The sequence below is a fragment of the Parasteatoda tepidariorum genome, chromosome 6 (assembly GCF_982258835.1).
Source record: "Parasteatoda tepidariorum strain Cologne lab strain chromosome 6, Ptep-v5.0, whole genome shotgun sequence".
Lineage (NCBI taxonomy): Eukaryota > Metazoa > Arthropoda > Arachnida > Araneae > Theridiidae > Parasteatoda > Parasteatoda tepidariorum.
In genome coordinates this window covers 48,440,570-48,453,996 of record NC_141760.1, presented here as the reverse complement: position 1 = coordinate 48,453,996, position 13,427 = coordinate 48,440,570, and the positions used below count along the sequence as shown (strand labels likewise).

The following is a 13,427-nucleotide window of genomic DNA, read 5'->3' as shown; positions in this document are numbered from 1 at the left end:
CATTGGTTCAGTGTTATTCGAGTTATTTCTGTATTTTTACGCAGAAAAAAGTGATTTATTATAGTACCGAAATAATCTTTTGGGTGGCATTATTTATGCTATTTTCAAATTTGTTCATATTTATTTGCGTTTTTTCGGTACTTTTAAGCAGAGAAAAGTGCTTCACTTTCGTACCAAATGACGAACCAGTATAGAATCTTTTATTAATCTATTCGCTTCTATCTATATCGAACTATAAATGCTTTATTAAATAAACAATCCTGTTGTTGTTGTTGTTGTTGCTAATTCCCATCTGGTCTGACGGGGTCAGACCAGATCAATGAATCCGTTGATATTAAGAAAATCCGAAACCAGAATGGGAGAGGAATGAATGTCGTTCCAGTCCAGCCCTAAACAGTTCAAGATGTGCTCAGGTGATGCCTGGTTTTGTTGGCATTTAGGGCAAAGAGGAAGGATCTTTTGATTTGCAGAAAATGTGAGACTTTTCAGGTGTCCACTGGCCAGTCGGGATAAGCAGGTGTTGGTTTGCCTGTCACCAGGAAGAGATAGAGAGAGTCCAGGTCTTTTTGCTTTATACCAGTAGGTGGAAGCAGCCACTTTTGTTTGTTCTGGACCTTTTGCCTTGCAAAAAGTTCAAGGTATGTAAGCTGTGAGGTGGAGGGGACTGGATGGTCTAGTCCCTTCTTTGCAAGAGTGTCAGCCAACTCGTTGCCGTGGATATCGACGTGGGACGGGATCCACTGAAAGTGGAACTCATGCTGTTGGGAAATGAGCTTTACTTTTTGCAAGATCGAAAAACTGGTTTTATCTCCAATGAGGGCCCAATTTTTGAGGTGTTGAATTGAACTACGGCTGTCAGATAGTATCCAAGTATTATAAACAATCCTACGAAACTGAAGAGGAAATATTTAATTAAAAACATTTATTGGCGTAAAAAATGTGAATATGGTGAAAAAGTTCAAGATGTCTCAAGAGCTCGAAAATAAGCACCTCTTCGCAAGACTTTCTAGACATGAACGAGCAAAACAAAAGGTATTTTTATCATAAAACGTAAAGTTTCCGATGAAAAATAGAAAAGAAAATGCATCTGGCCCATTCACGTCTTTCATGTCTTGAGAAAATTGTGCTTATTTTTGAGTGTTTGTAACATGCATTTTTATTGCAATTTTCTTAATTTTTGGAAGCCAATGAAATTTTTAATCTGGTACATAAATGTCTTACTTGTATTCAAGGATGCGAGGAAGAACTCGCATACAATTACAGTCATGATTAGAAATGCAGGCTGTCTTATAGGAAGCATGATTAATGCAAACACAAATAGTAGTTGTGCATTCAAAGACAAATTTCCTTGCTTTTCATAGGGCGTTGTCCAATAATCAAATAAAATGCCTCCTATTGGAATAAAATAAATACGTTTGAACTTTTGAAAATTTGGAACAAGACTTGAGATTTATCTTACACTTGCATTTTTAATTTCCAATCTGAATCAGTTAAAAAAGCAATAATATTTGCATTTTATTGTTCTACAAGACAAAACTGATGAATTGTATGAAAAATTACGAACTGAAGCACACTTAATAAACTTAATTTAGTTATCGGAGTTTCACTTATTGAGGCGAAAACTTAATCATAAAAAAATGTCTTAAATATGATTAATAAACGACGATATGACGCAAACCATAATTCACCGGAATTTTTTTTTCCTTTTGCAATTATACAAATGCTTGATTTTGCCTAACTCGGGTGTTGAAATTTTTAATCTGAAACTAGTTCTGCTCTTAAAGCCACATATTTCTTAAAATTACATTTTGTGTCTATTTTTTGTCGCAATAAACAAGTTTAAAAACGTTATATATAAGAAAGTGTCGCTTAAATGTTGCAATTGGGAAGTTGTGGTACATCATCAGGAGTAAATTTGAGTAAGAAGAAATGTTGTCGTACGCAGCTAGGGGCACTTCTATATTATAAACTGTTCAGAGGCACATGAAGAATAAGGGAATTCCCCTAGTGGTTTATGATGACATTTCCCGGTATGCTTTAATATGAAATATATATATGCATGATGATGTCTTCTATCTCTCTTTGAAATTTATCGCGATTTATACGTGATCTCCAGTTATTTATAACGGTTTTAATCTTGCACATTTCGACAAAAAATAGACTTAAAATGTCATTTAAAAAATATAGTATAGTACAAAATCAGACAAAAAAGAACTCCTTTTGAATAAATATACTTTTGTGCATGTTCGACGGTTTTGCTTCAGAAATCATTTATTAAATTAGCGACTCACTTATTTTAGCTTTTTTAAATATTTAAAAAATATAATTTATAACGCGAAAATCTGCTTATTGGTTTAAAGTTATTACCGATGATTCGTAGCAGGGATAGTATGGTTGGTAGTACGTTGGGCTCGTGTTCGTGAGAGGGTAAGTTCAAATCCCACTGGTCGAAAAATCCACGTGTATTAAATGGTGACTGGTGTACGTTAAGTCTGTCGGGGTAAAAGAGTCCTCTAAGTTCTCATAGCATATGAATACTTCTGGGGGTACTGAATTTGGGATTGATCGTTCTCTGGTTCAGGTCAAAATTATGATCTGAGGATGAATAAGTGGAGTATGAGTGGGTCCTCCCTGTAACACGGGTTGTAACATGTGTGCGGCTGAATTCGTATTTTTGGCCATAGATGACTCCACTGAAAAAAAAGAAACGCATCCATAGCAGGCTTGCTGATATTGGTAAGTAGCATTAGTAACAACAACTAATCAATCGTTTTTTTTCCCTCTTCAAATTGCTTCTATGTCAGTCGCTTTTCGAATGAAATGTTTGAAAACGACTGATTCAATTCATATTGACAGAAATGTAGGTTTTAGGAGAAACAATGCTCATTTAAGTAGGAAATTATCCTTACCTGAAAAACTTCCAGAAGCACGGCTTAAGAAACTTACATAATACGTCAATTCCATGTAATTCGTAGATAGTTTTAGAATAGAGGCTTTTTGTACTACTACGTATAACAGCACAAGCCGGAAAGCTCCCTGAAAATGTTAATGTAAAACGAATAAAATTATATGTGGATAAAATAGTACAATGTATAATATTACTCTATATAACAACGCAAGATGGAAAGAACTCGGAAAATATAAATGAAAAACAAAATATATATTTCTGGATAAAATTGTACATGTTGTATGATTAAAAATATAGCTAAAATTTAAGGCTAAAAATCTAATAGCTAAAATTTTAGGACTAAATTATATCCTTTTGATGTAAAACAAAATAGTTTTCTTTTTCAAACTTAAATTTTTTTAACTTCATTAAGAGGTCAAACTGAGAGATATTGCGTGGATAGAGATATTGCGTGGTTAGAGATATTGCGTAATTAGAGATGTTGTTGTTGTTCATTTACGTCGCACTAGAGCTGCACAATGGGCTATTGGCGACGGTCTGGGAAACATCCCTGAGGATGATCCGAAGACATGCCATCACAATTTTGATCCTCTGCGGAGGGGATGGCACCCCCGCTTCGGTAGCACGACGACCTGCACGCGAAGTCGAGCACTTTACGGTAGAACAGATTAACGAGGACCAATACCGCACACCCTCGGTCCCTACGCAGGCTGATCCAAGTGGTCACCCACCCGCACACTGACCGCAGCCAGTGATGCTTGACTTCGGTGATCTGCTGGGAACCGTGTCTTAACGATCAGTCCACTACGGGACGCGTAATTAGAGATATTAAGTGGTTGGAGAATTTGCACAGTGAAAGAGATTGCTCACAGAAAAATTTGGAGGAAAACAATTCAGCACGTTGATGTAATTTCAATACTAAAATGTACACTGTAAAATATTCCAGATCAAACTACAGTATAGAGTACCGGCTCTTTGGGTTCATCATACTTAAAATCTATTTTTACTGCAAGATATTGTACCGTAATTTTTGCAGAAATATTTATTTAATTCGAATGATTCAGTGTTTTTTCATTAATTGTTACTATAAAGATTACTCCGTCAGACAATTGGAGGATAAGGAACAACAATAAAGATTACGCATATTAGCTTTTATTATTCCTCTAAAATGCACGATATAAAATTTTTTGTTCATAACATGTTCCGGTTAAAATGAATTCAACAGCAAAATGTACCGGCATCTTGAGTGCCAATACTTTTTATAATAATTTGGTCTAAAATTCTTTACAATGTACCTATGGAGATCAAATTTTCTGATGTTTGTCCTAGAATATTTCAATCTTGATTTATATGCTTAATTAATTACATTTTATTAATTAGAACTTAAATTTTTCGCAAATTGCAAGAGGTAGGAAGTGGCCAAAATCGATTAAAAAAAAGCGACCTAACAAAAAATATGTTATTTTTTGAATAAGTTACATAGTTAATAAGTTAGCTATACGTGCAGAGAACATTTATGATTGACAAAATGGATTGAACAATGTATTTGAAAATGCAAGAAATGCTTGGAAAACATATTTCCAGACATAAAGCGATGGGAGATAGTATACCGGCTTTTAGGTAAATGGTTCTTTGAATTATTATAACTTCTCTAATTGAGAAGTTTGATAATTTAATAAAAATTGGTTTTAAGAAAATAATAGAGGATGTTAGAAAATTGTTTTAAAATGCTAAATACAACATGTTTTACTCACTGTTACAGCTAAAGAAAGTGCCATCATCAGAGTAATAATCCATTTGCCCTTTAAATGATTCTTGGGAACTATTACTAATCCGCCAACTAGAAATAGTTCAGAGTTTGATTAAATCTATTTATCAAAGAATAAACATTATATTCGGAAAACATTGCATTACGTTGCACATTATCACAATTACCACCAAAAAAGAAAATAAAAAAAGTCGCTAATTATAGTGAAGGGGCTCTTGAAAGTATATTTTTATAAGCGTAGCATAAATACTCCAGAATTTGAAATTCATGCATGTTGATGAAAGTTGAAAAACGCTTCATGTAAACTTTATTTAAGAGAATTTTTAGGACTCCTGATAGCTTATTACAATAAAATGAATTGAAAATTAATAATTTACCTTGGAATTATTAAAAGCATATAAAATTCAATCTATTAAGTTAGACAAGAGTGTAACTAAACCGTTCCTTAATAAAAATTTAGTTTTTTTTTTTACAAGAAGCATACTTTTTTTTAACAAAGTGCAAAATATAACAAAAATAAGACAAAATATATTATTAATATACAAGAATATAAAATAAAATATATTAAGCAAAATATCGCTTATATGCAAATTTCCAAATATGAAAAAGGCCCCCGATTGTATACCATTACCATTTTAATGTATTAAATTATGCGTATTCCTAAATATTTACATTAGAATATTTAATAAATTCAAATATTGCTTTATAGAATAGTGTTTTCGAAATGAATTATCAACAAACACTGAAGTTTCTTTTTAATATTTGAGCAATTTAATTTAACTGTGAAAGTTTTGAAAATTGGTTTTTAATGTATTAAATTATGCGTGTTCCTAAATATTCGCATTGCACCATTTAATAAATTCAAATATTGTTTCATTAAATAGTGTTTTTAAATATTTGAGCAATTTAACTTAAATGTGAAGGAGAATTTTAAGGTTTCTTGTTTTGAAATAAAAAAAAGCATTATTTTGAAAAATAATGCATATAGTTATAGTTTCTTTTAATTCAAAAAGATTTACCTGGGCTTTTCATTTCACAGAAAGATTTGATTTTCTTTGTTTGTTTACTTTTTAGTTTATGTGTTTTTTTTTCCTTCTTTGAAATTTGATATAAGCCTTGGCTTTTTTTTTTTTAAATTAACCACATCTACATTACAGAAACGGTAACTGAACTCATTGTCCACTTTCTTTTGGTTTGCAATAGCAATAACATAATTAAACAAGACTCTTTTGCAACTTTATTAACTCACTAGCTGAAGATAAATATTATAATGAGTTGGCGTACATAAAGTGAGAGTCAAGTCAAATCAAGTCATTCCAGTAGCATATAGCCAACTCTCACAACTATTCGAACTGAAGACATATCTTGAGTGTGCTGATTGGATTTTTGTCAATGTCATTTGTTAGGTTTTTCTCTAGCATCTTCCAATTTTTTTTCCTTTCTTCGTAATTCGTTCGCTAAAATTATAAACCAATCATGAATCAGTTCTACGATTATATCTCTCATTTTAATTAATTTGAGCTCTTTTACAGAAAATGAAATAGCATCATCAATGTTTTTGAATAATAATAACATACTTATTCAAATCAAGTGCTTTAAATTTTATTCTTATGTTTATATATATATGTGTTTAAAGTGTTATTCTTACGTTTTTCTGTAATATTATTTTAAAGAATTTAATTTAACCATACATTTAGTAGTATTTATACTAATTTAAGTGCTTTATGGGATTTAACAATTTTGTAGCTCCTAACACTCTTAAATTTTAAAATTTCTTATTTAAATTTGCCAAGTATGGCTGCGATCCAAATAAATAAAAACTACACAGATTCAGTTTGGATTTATTATATGAGGTTTTAAAACACATGCAAATATAATTTTAAAAATATTTTCGGCTGTTTGAAAAGAATTTTATCACTTTTTGAATGAAATTAATTATTTTGTATTTAAGTTATTCTTAAAAATTTGAAATAAATATGACTTGACATATTTACGTAATTTCAAGCAAACTGACAGCCACTTTTTATTATGAGATAATTTTCAGAAAAAATTTGCATTATAATAATTTTAAGAAATGTCGTGGTGGTCTACTTTATTCTAGCGATGCTGATGCATGTTTTGGACTAAACGAAGCCTTATTAGTAGTCTCTAATTATTATTTTCTAACATAAATGGCTAGTTTTTGTCGATCATCTTTTATTACAAGAGAAGTTTCAAATCAATTCACAGTTTCAAAAAAAATTATAAGGAAAATTTTTAAATTTGCATTAAGTAATACTTTGGATCTATGAAGACTTTTGTTAGCGTTAACTATTGTCTGAGTTTAGTTTGGCGCATGCTTGATTCGTACAAAAGCTTTCAATAAATATGTCTGGGCATATTTTCTTGGTATTTTAAAATAAACAAAAACTCTTTCTTTAAGATGGAAAAAATTTTCAATTAAAATTCCCAATATCGAAACTTTTAAAAAAATTTGCACATTATTCACTTGGATAATTCCTAGAATAGCCCACCCCTTAGCGACTCTTTGAAATCTCGCCAAACTAGGTTCTGGAAGATATTTCGGGGAGATATATTGCAACCTTATTGCAAGTTATTTTTTATTTTATTTTATTAATAATATTTTAATGAATTTGTAATAATTTTAATTGTTTTTTAATAGTAAAAAAGCAACATTGATCCAAGTAATAATTGCCAATTTGGCGAGATTTCAAAAAGTCTCTAAAGGATGGGCTATTCTAGGATTTTACCCTTCACATTTATGTTAGTGCCCGTTTACATACGTATGTGCCCGTCTTAGACTGAACAAATGGTTCTTAAATGTTTTCAATAATTATTTATTGAGGTGTATGCACTTATCTTCCAGAATGAAACGAGTTTTAAATAAGTTCCTCTTTAAAAAATGTTATAAAAAAGTAATTAAGAAATTAAAAGTATTTTTAAATCACTAAAATAAAAATTAAAAAGCATTAAAAAGGATTTTTTTAAAATTTCGTACCCAATTAGATATTTTTAATTTGATTATTTGTATATTTTTTTTATCAAAACATTGTAGGGCTTTACTTCCGGTTAAATTTTTTTTGAATAAAAACGATATGAAATTTGAAAAAAAGAGAGAGGAAAGTTTTTTTTATTAATAAGGGCGAGAACCATAAGCAGTTAAAAAAAAAAAAAAAAAAAGAAGCGTTGTCCCGTTGACTTGAATTGTAAAGAAAAAGAAATCTCGTGGAATTTACCTTCGTTATGACCATATGTTACCCAAATTTGAAATTTAAAATTTAAAAGTAAAAATGAATCGTTTTACTAGTCCTTATTGGTTACCAACTATTATTACCAACTAGTCCTTATCAAAAATACCACGGCGCACTACTATTTGAACTCAATAGTCGCTATTACTCAAATAGTAGTACGTCATGATTTGAACATTTAAACATATGCTATGTTTAAGTGGTATAGTCGAAAGTATTGGAGAGCATATGTACTAATGGCACAGTTGTTATTTTTTTGTAATGAAGGGCATCTGTAAAATAAAATAATATTTCAAAATAAATAGATACTCCAGGTAAAAAAGAATCCAATAAGATCATTTTTGTGGCTTCAAAATATTTTTTTCATATTTTTTATTACCTGTAAATTTAAATTTATTTGTTTTCATTTACAAAGTGAAAATACACATTTGTATGAATACATATCTAACACCCACAATATTTCTCAAAATCGAAATTGAAATATTTTTTTTTCTGTTGAATTTTTTCACTGTGAAGAAAGGCTACCATGACAGGGAATGCTCAAAAAGTAAATATTAAAACAAAAAAAAGCTATTCAGATATCAAAAGGCTAAAAATAAAACTCCGAAATATTGAAAGTCGTTGACGTTTCACTTCTTTCCATCATTGAAATAAAAACGGAAAAAGATTCTTTTCCGCCCTGGGCGAATTGGAATGTATGTGTCTAAGGAATGTCAAAGTAATCGAGCTTTTGTAACTTCAAAGAGCTACTTTTCTATGAGGAATACCTGAGCTGAATAACAGATTGCGTAGTCTAGCTGATACAAATTCTGTTTCATTATACTTCATAAGTAGTTAAAAACTAATTTTAGCTCTACAATTTGTCGTAGATTCCTATGCGATAACTTTTCTCTGAAGAATACCCGAACTGAATAAATGATTGGTATTAATTTATTGAAAATAAATGATTGGGTTCTGTAGTTAAAACCATGTTTTATTTTGCTTCATATCTAAATGAATTCTAGTTCCACATTTCGCTACTGTTTGTTTCTCGTATGCTTTACAATGAAGATAACCTAAGCTGAATTAGAGTTCCTTTATCGAACTTTGGTTAAATTTATAAGAACTCTAATTAACTTAATAACTGTTTGGCTAATAATCTATTGAAAATCATTGCCTACACAGATTGAGTTCCATTATACTTCATAAGTTGTTAAAATCTAATTATAGTTCCACTTTGTGTCACTGTTTTGTTTCTCTTACACTTAACAATGAAGAATACCTTAGTAAAATTTATAGGAACTCTAATAAACTAGAAATCTGTTTGGGTAATAACCTATGGGAATTCATTGCTAAAACAAATTGAGTTCCATTATTCTTCATAAATTGCTAAAAACTAATTATAGTTCTACATTGCGTCACTGTTTTTCTACTGTTACACTTTACAACGAAGAATACCTTAGTTAAATTTATAGGAACTCTAATAAACTAGAAATCTGTTTGGGTAATAACCTATGGGAAATCATTGCTAAAACAAATTGAGTTCCATTATTCTTCATAAATTGCTAAAAACTAATTATAGTTCTACATTGTGTCACTGTTTTGTTACTGTTACACTTTACAATGAAGAATACCTTAGTTAAATTTATAGGAATTTTAATAAGCTGAAAATATGTTATGTTTGGGTAATAACCTATGGGAAATCATAGCTAAAAAAATTGAGTTCCATTATGCTTCATAAGCTGTTAAAAACTATAGTTTTACATTGTGTCAATGTTTTGTTTCTCTTACACTTTACAATGAAGAATACCTTAGTTAAATTTATAGGAACTCTAATAAACTGGATAACTGATTGGATATTAACATATTAAATATTCTTGCAAAAACAAGTTGTGTTTCCTCAATTTTCATAAAACGCTTCGTCGTTGTTTTATTAATTAAAAGTAGTTCTTTTCACATGTATTTTTGTGTACACTTTGCCTCGATATTCAAAAATCTATCTGAAAGCTTCCGGTGTAGTATTTATGTTGAATTGAATGAGACCAAATAGAAATCTATTAGGCAAACTGTTAAGAAGATATAAAAATTTTGTGTTCAACAGTACAAATTTGTATTTACATTTATTTACGCATTTTACATTGCTATACACACTAATAAGACAATTACTGTGTCCTATGTATTGTTTCTCTCTTAATCAAATGTGACCCAGCATGATCCAAAAGCGATAATATTTCGAAAGTATGAATGGTTGTCTTGTATAAAATGAACTATTTTTTATTTGCACTTATTTTTTCTTTTATAACTTCAAAACTATTAATCCCAACAGGTCGAATTTTATCTCATTCAATTGAATGTAAAAAAAAGTTATCGGAATTATTGTTAAGATAGTTGTTAGATAGCAAATTAAAAGGTGCACTAAATCATGTCATGTGCTTTTTAGACATAAAAAGCTTGCAACTTTTGAACTATTTGTTCTAGTGTCTCGTGTATAAGCTCATTCTATTCACTGAAATATATAAATAGGAAACGGTATCTTATTTCTTTCAATAGTAATATCAGATGCGCAAGTAGGTATTTTATTATATAGGTTGTACAAATTTGTATTGGGTATATAGGTACATAAGTAATACAAATTTGTATTTTATTTTCATAAAACTCCTATACCCTCTCAGCTATTGGTCTGAGCGTCTGGGAACTGGTTTCATTCAATTTAGCGCAAAATAAAATTAAATTGAAAACTGCATCTCACTTGTCTGTCTAAATGACCATATATTTCGCTACGTTAGAATACAGATACCCTCATATTTATCAGAAAAAGCGGGGAGGAGAAATGCACCAAAAAATTGTTTAATAAAAAATAAAAATATTAATTTAATAATAAATATTTAAAATAATAACTTTTTTAAGTATTTGAAGGGCAGAAAGTATTTAAATCAATTTTAGAGCATAGGAAAATAATGTCTCTCAAACTTTAAGATAAAGAGGCTATAATGTCATATTTTATTTACTGAAAATTTAGAAGAAATAAAATTAAGTGCAGATAAATTTATTATCAATACCCATGCCTCCCACATAAAGAAATATAACAGAGTAAACAATATATAGTTTAGAATAATAAAAAGTGTATAACATGGAGAAAAGAGTATATAGCTTCGACGCATTAGCTATGTTTTCCTTACTTTTAAGTATCCACTACCGTTTCTCAAAGTATTTTTTTAATTATCTCCGCTTCCAATTCGCCATCAGGTTCATTTTCGTTAGAAAGCTAGTATTTTTCAGGTTACTCGAATCGGTCACATCATCAGGATTTTCAAGAATACCTGAATCTGATTCAGACAGGCTTGCTGCTGTTGCTGCACCTGCATCAGCTTCCTCCGCTCTTCTGCGTCTATTTGTTGTGAAACCCACCCTTCGCAGTTCAGACACTTCTTCAGCTTGCTGGTCAGAACTTTTAATGGCTGCCCCATCAATATATTCTACTTGTATCGTAGCATGACGGGTTGTTGGCATTTGTGAAAATAGATCATCAATAAGTGTTATATCAGTTTGGACACCGTTGTCTTTTTTCTCTGGACATTCTCTACTTTCTTCCACTTTCTGATGCAAGGCTTGTTGCTTTAGTTCTCTCTCAACTCTCTCACGATTGCTACGTTCTATGTAGACAGGCAGAATCCGCCTACTTCTTCTCTTTCGAAATAATTCATCTATGGTCAAATACTTCTCGCCGTGTGGAAAGAACCATTTAGTTTGGATGCAAAATATTGTAAAATATATCATTGGTATAGAAATCAGGAAGAAAGGAAGTGCAAGAGAATGTTTTAGATCAAGAACAACTGTGAGAATGTGAGGTGTGACCTGGAATTAAAGAATGAAGTATTTTGTACATATGTTTTACTATTTGGAAATGCAGGTAGCTAATATTTTACAGATAACACTATTTTTTTTAAAAAAAAATATTTATCACTTTGTTATGTGTTATTTAATATCTAAAGATGAAGATTTTCAGATTGTGAATGAGAGAATCAGATAAGGTATAATAAAAGGAAAGATAGAGAATGTTTCAAAAGCCTTATGAGATAAAACTTTTCTTGAACTCTGACACTTATTTTACTTTTAAATTTGTCGTATACTTAGCATTTAGTACTTTGTTATTTGTTAGTCAGTACCTAAAGATGAAGATTTTCGGATTATGAATCAGAGATGTTTTATTATGATTATGAATGAGAGAATTAGATAATGAATAATAGAATGAGAGACAGAGAATGTTTCAAAAGCCTTATGAGATAAAACTTTCTTGAACTCCGACATTTATTTTACTTTTATATTTGTCGCTGTACTGACGCGTCATCAAAAGCAGGGAATTAAAATTTAAAATAAAATACTGTTTATAATTATGGAATTCATTATTATTTATTACCGACAATTCCGAATCTTAAAATTGACTTGTCATAATTATACATGGAATAACACAATGCGTCACACTTTGTTTAATGTAGATTATGGGCTGGTAGCATCATTAGTCGTTGGAAAATTGGATACCTGCAATCGACGCCACTCACCAGTAAATCTTAGCTTTTGTTTATGCAACGATTCAGCAGCCAATCAAGTTTGACAACCGCGAGTGGTTTTAAAAATTAAAATCTAGTTCCTGAAACGAACAAACCAACAATCCCTTCAAACCTCACCCGCATGAAATGGTAACATTTTACAACCTCAAACATGAACGATTCAAACGGTATTAAATCATCGTTTTAATTAAATAGAAAGGTAAAACGATAGTTTTATTAACTAGATAGATTAAAAGACTACCATAATTCGTTCCAATAAATTAATTAATCATTAAATAATTAGTAATAAATATAATTTATATTCCCCTATTCATTTAGTTTTTCAAAACCGAATTTGAAGCTAATTATCTTATTGGAAAGTTCAGCTTTAAATATAGTTGAAATTTATATCTCATCTCGATTTTGATTCGTGTAAGTTAAAAGAATCTTATCTGCTCTTATTGAATTATCTCAAATAATAAAATGAAGAGTTTGTCTTTCTCAATGTATGTCTCTCTAATAAGTAACCGTTGGATTCCTGAAATTCGGACAGTGGGTTAAAAGGGTAACTTTAGTCTCCGATCTTAAAAATCATGAAAAAATTTCTATTAGATAGTTCAGGAGAGACATTTAACAAATGGAATTTTCTAATTGATTTAGAGTGAGCACCATTGATATGAATGAAACTGCAGACGATTTCAATGATAGCGTCAGTGATGTTTGCTTGCTTATAGTAGATTTTATTAATCAAAAAAGGATTTTATTGCATGCTCTTAGATATTTAAATAGTTTTTATTTGTTATGATGGAAAAATTCAATGACGAACTTGAACGCGGTAGCATAGACGGACTGCGGCACCAAATTTGTATTTCCTGCGTAATATGGAACCACGTGTTTATATTTTTAAAATAATTATGCTTTTAAAAAATATTTCTGTAATAAATAATTAAACGCCAATGGATTTTTAAATAAAAATA

At 30.3% G+C, this 13,427-nt stretch overlaps 1 protein-coding gene across 1 annotated transcript in view; it reads left to right on the top strand.

The window, feature by feature from the left end:
* LOC107445120 (potassium/sodium hyperpolarization-activated cyclic nucleotide-gated channel 2-like) overlaps window positions 1-13,427 on the top strand; it is a 622,718-nt gene that overhangs the window by 296,998 nt on the left and 312,293 nt on the right. The gene's annotated exons all lie outside the window — the stretch shown is intronic.